Genomic DNA, 5,000 nt, shown 5'->3' on the forward strand with positions numbered 1-5,000 from the left:
CCTCTTACGATGACTTTATTCTTTTTAGAGAACTCGAATACTTTAAAAGGAATCCAGACCTATTAAGAGTGATTAAGTACCATTAAAAAGGATCAAACCCCATTGAAAATATCCAATTTCATTTTTATAATCCAATGCTTTTAAAGTGCTAAGTATATTCCCAAGTAGTAGGCCATAGCATAGTTCTTGGTATACATTTCCATATAATAATTCATTTTGATACACAGATAATTAAGCAATAACTCAACATTGGTACACACGTTTTTGCTTCGTAGTTTAGTAGTCCAGCAATACTATAGACATATTAGTGTAATAGGTCAGTATTTCATTATTGGTGCACGTATTTCCACGTGGTAGTTCAGTGTTGTTACATACATTTCTAAGCGATATATATGTGATTTCCGGATATTTTCAATTAATTTATAGATAACATATAAAGATTGTGGTATTAGAAATGTATGCATGCGTGTATCCAAATATGCACGTGTGTATGCTTATATTTATGTATGTATATGTGTATGTATGTGTGTGTGTATGTATGTATGTATGTATGTATGTATGTATGTATGTATGTATGTATGTATGTATGTATGTATGTATGTATGTATGTATGTATGTATGTATGTATGTATGTATGTATGTATGTATGTATGTATGTATGTATGTATGTATGGGTGGATGGATGTACATACGTATGTATGTATATACAGTATATGTATATATATATATATATATACATATATATGTAAATATATATATATATATGTATGTATGTATGTATGTATGTGTCTGTGTGCGTATGTATGTATGTATGTATGCATGTAACCATGTATGCATATATGTATGTATATATGTATGTATGTATGTATGTATGTATGTTTGTATGTACGTATGTATGTATGTATGTATGTATGTATGTATGTATGTATGTATGTATGTATGTATGTATGTATGTATGTATGTATATATATGTATGTATGTATGTATGTATGTATGTATGTATGTATGTATGTATGTATGTATGTATGTATGTATGTATGTATGTACTATGTTTATGAGAACAAAGATGCATGCGTTAGCATTGAGTGAAACTAAGTTGAAAAGGAGGGGAAATATTAAGTTTGGTAGTGTACTTAGTAAACGTGGTAGGTAAATGTGTGTTGGAGTGGAAGGAGGTTTCTTCAAGGTTAATGTAGATGAGGGTGAAACTAGGAATAGAGGTGTGAGTTTTTGTAAATGGATATGGTACTGGTAGTAAAAAGAATGTTGAGGAAAGGGAGGCTTTTTGGATAGCTTTAAATTAGTGCATAGAGGGTTTAGGGAGAAATGTCAATGTAGTGGTACTTGGAGAACTTAATGCTAGGGTAAGAGATGAACCAATAGATAGAGTGGTTGGGATGTGTGGAGTTCCAGGAAAAAATAGTAGTGGAGAGATAATGGAGAAGTGTCTAGAAAGAGAGTTAATGATAGCAAGCACAGTGTTTAGGAAAAAAGTCAAGCATGAGTACACATAGGAAAGGATGGTGGATGGACGGGTGGTAAATAGGGTTTTAATGGACTATATAGCGGTAATCAGGAGAAGTGTAGGGATAGTTTTGGATATATATGTTCTAAGGGGAGAGAGTGGGGGATATCAGATCAGGTTTTGGTGGAAGGTAAGTTGAGAGTGGAGGATAGATGAAGAAAGAGGAAGATAACAGAAGTTAGAGAGGTGCTTAGAGTAAACTGCTTACATGAGAAAGAAAAGGAGGAGTACAAGAAGAAGCTGTGAGGACAGTGGAAGGGAGTGAAGGATAGAGTAGAACTAGGAGTGAGGAGGAATGGGGATGTTTCAAGGAGGGAGTCACAAGGTATGCAAAGGTGTGTTGAAGAAGGATGGGAGGAAATAGGAGGATGAGTAGTGAGTGGTGGGATGATGAAGCAAAGAAGGTTGTAGAAGAGAAGTAACGAGTATTCACAGATTGGTTACAAAAAAGGAGAGAATCATATGAGATGTACAAAGAAAAGAGAAGGAAAGTAAAGCATAAGACAAAATAGTCAAAGAGGAAAGCAAATGTAAAATGGGGTAGGAGTATGACAGAAGATTTTGAAAATAATGAAAATGTGTTTTGGAAGAAAATTAAGAGAGGAAAAAGAGGTGAATCAAATAGAGAAGAAAAGGTAAAAGGTGTATATAAAGAGATGATAATGGAAGAGGCAGCAGTAAGAGAAAGATGGGCAAAATATTTTAGTGCGTTGATATATGTGATGGAGGATAGGGAGGGAAAGGTAGCTGTTGTGGGAAGCGCTAAGAAAATGACAGTGATGAATGATAAAAATCGAGAAGGAATAAGGAAAGATGAGGTGAAGGCAGCTATTAAAATGTTGAGAGTAGGTAAGGCACCTGAGTCGAATGGATGTCATGTAGAGTGTCTAGAAAGGGGGGTACAATGATGATGGACTGTCTGTTGAGGTTTAATATTTGTCTAAAACGGGGTGGAGTACGTAGGACTGGAAGATTGTCTTTATAGTTCCGTTTTGCAAGGGAACAGGGGGCAAGTGAGAGTATAGTAGTTTCAGAGGGATCAGTTTGTTGAGTGACATTGGGAAGGCTTATGGGAGGGTTTTGATTGAGAGGATTAATAGAGGAACAGAGGGAGTATTGGTGAGGAACAGTGTGGGTTTGAGATAGGCAGGGGTTGCGTGGATCAGTTTTTTTTTTTTTTTTTTTTTTTTTTTTTTGGTAAGCCCTTTATGGATTTGGAAAAGGCTTATGACAGGGTAGATAGGAAGACACTGTGGGAGGTATTGTAAATATATTGGATAGGAGGAAAGATGTTAAGAACAGTCATGAGTTTTTACGAGAATAACAGAGACTTTGTTAGAATTAGAAATGGAGAGAGTGAGTGGATTGAAGTAAAGGTAGGATTTCGCCAGGGATGTGTTGTGTAGCCTTGGCTGTTCGATTTATACATGGATGGAGTGATGCAAGAAATAATAAACTCAAGGGTAATGGGCCGAAGATTGGATATGGTTAAAGAAAATAGAGAAAAATTAGTTCTAAAATGAAATTTATACTTATATTGTTGGTTTACTAAAGAAGAAATATGTAAGTGCCACATGTATGTTTATGAGTGTTGGGAAGCGAATTTGATCTAGATTGGGTTTATATTTCTTGTTGGGTAGCTATTTGCCGAAGAATAGTATAAAAAAAATTGGATAAAGAAGTGCTTGAAAGTTTATTGGAAGAAGGATCAGTTCTAACGTTTCATTCTAGCTCTCTCTGTACAGTTTCATTCGTGCAAGAAACATTTTTTGCTTAGAGGGCAAATCCTGGATAGGGTATTAGTTACATAAGTTTTATGTAGTCAATAATTAGAATAATTTAGTAACACCCATACGGTCCAGTCACGCACTATTCTTCAAGTAATGTATTGCAAAATGATGATGTCTTTTACACTGCATAATACCTTCTTAAACATCTATTTCATTTTTTCTCCAAGGATAGAAACGCTGGTTATTGCCAAATATATACTGAATACAGAGACATCAAACACGTGTTTTGAATAATTCTTTTGCTATGACAATATCTTTAAAGGTTGAATGCCTGAATAATGGAAAGTATAAAAGACCTTTAGCGCAATAGATGTACTACCAAATATCTCATTAGTAACAAGAAAATAACAGGATGAAAATGACGACTTTGTGTCGTCAATCACGCTGTCTTGTTATTATGAAAGGTTAATCTCAGTGACAAGTGTCAATAACGAGCCATTAATCACAAACAAATCAAGATCCTGGCCAGCTGATTAAATAAGAACTCTTTTAATTAAGTTAATTACTTGCGATGGCAAAAGTTGATAAATATCATTCTACGTGTATGACACATGAGAATAACAGTTATTTATACCAATAAGTCTTCATTGGTGAGAGCTGATTGCATAGGACATCCTGGTAATGGGAATTTTAGGCAAATGACTTGTCTTGACCTTGGAAACGAAGAAAAAACAATAGAAAGTTTTGACTTATCTTAACCTTGGAAAGAAAGAATAAAGTAAAATAATGCAAAGGTTTTGGTACAGGAACAAATCAAAAGAACATTATTGTTATGGCATCTCAAAATAAAGATTTGCAATTGTGGGTCATGTACCGAATCAGAAAAAAAATGTTAACAAATACATCATTGAATGCTCATAATTTCTGTTATTGTGATTTTGATATTAAAGCACCAAAAATAAGTATCTGTTTAAAAGTGAATATTCTTATATCTAAAAATATGTAGAGTTAATTAATTTTAGGTTTTACAAATCGCAAATGATTAAGTAAAGAGAATTTGAAAGAAAAGGAAGCACCAATCAATGCTTTACCTTCAGCAATATAACTGGAATTCGTTCTATGATAACACAGACATTAACACACAGAAATTGTTATCCTGATTGAAATATATTATTCCTCATAGTACTGTTAAGAATTAAACAAATAGTTGTAAAAAGAAATAAGAATAATTACTGTTTTAATCTAAACAGTAAAAATGGAATTTCTTCTATATGAATACAAAAATATGTTTGTGTCACAAAATAAGATATTTTTCGTGATATTCATATTACTGTAAAAATCAGAATATAAATACAACAGAGGAATCATTAAAGTATTCAAGGAATACCCATAGCTAACAATATTTATTATTGTATATGTATTATCCTTTATTTACCAGATAAAAAGTAAAATATATTCTACGATTTAAAACCAAAGTTGAATTTAATCTTGTCTCTGCTGTTAAAGCAATGCTGTATTGAAGTGTGTTTTGGTGAAAGCAATTCATTATTGTTCTGTGTCCATGTAGGTGTAGATTTATAGGATTAAAACGACTTTAGGAAAGAAATATAATAAGGTCTTGGATAATACCACAATTGAAAATATTCAGACAAGGAAGATACTTCTAGTGGTCATTGTGAAAAGAAAATGACACTAGAAACTCACGTTATTGAAATTTTTCCTCTCTCTCTACTCCATTATGCTTT

At 33.1% G+C, this 5,000-nt stretch overlaps 1 protein-coding gene across 1 annotated transcript in view; it reads left to right on the forward strand.

Annotated features, from left to right (window-relative positions):
• Positions 1-5,000, forward strand: part of LOC143026758 (uncharacterized) — a 167,206-nt gene that overhangs the window by 45,805 nt on the left and 116,401 nt on the right. The window lies entirely within an intron of this gene.

This window comes from Oratosquilla oratoria, chromosome 7 (genome assembly GCF_046742065.1).
Source record: "Oratosquilla oratoria isolate Oo_2021 chromosome 7, ASM4674206v1, whole genome shotgun sequence".
Lineage (NCBI taxonomy): Eukaryota > Metazoa > Arthropoda > Malacostraca > Stomatopoda > Squillidae > Oratosquilla > Oratosquilla oratoria.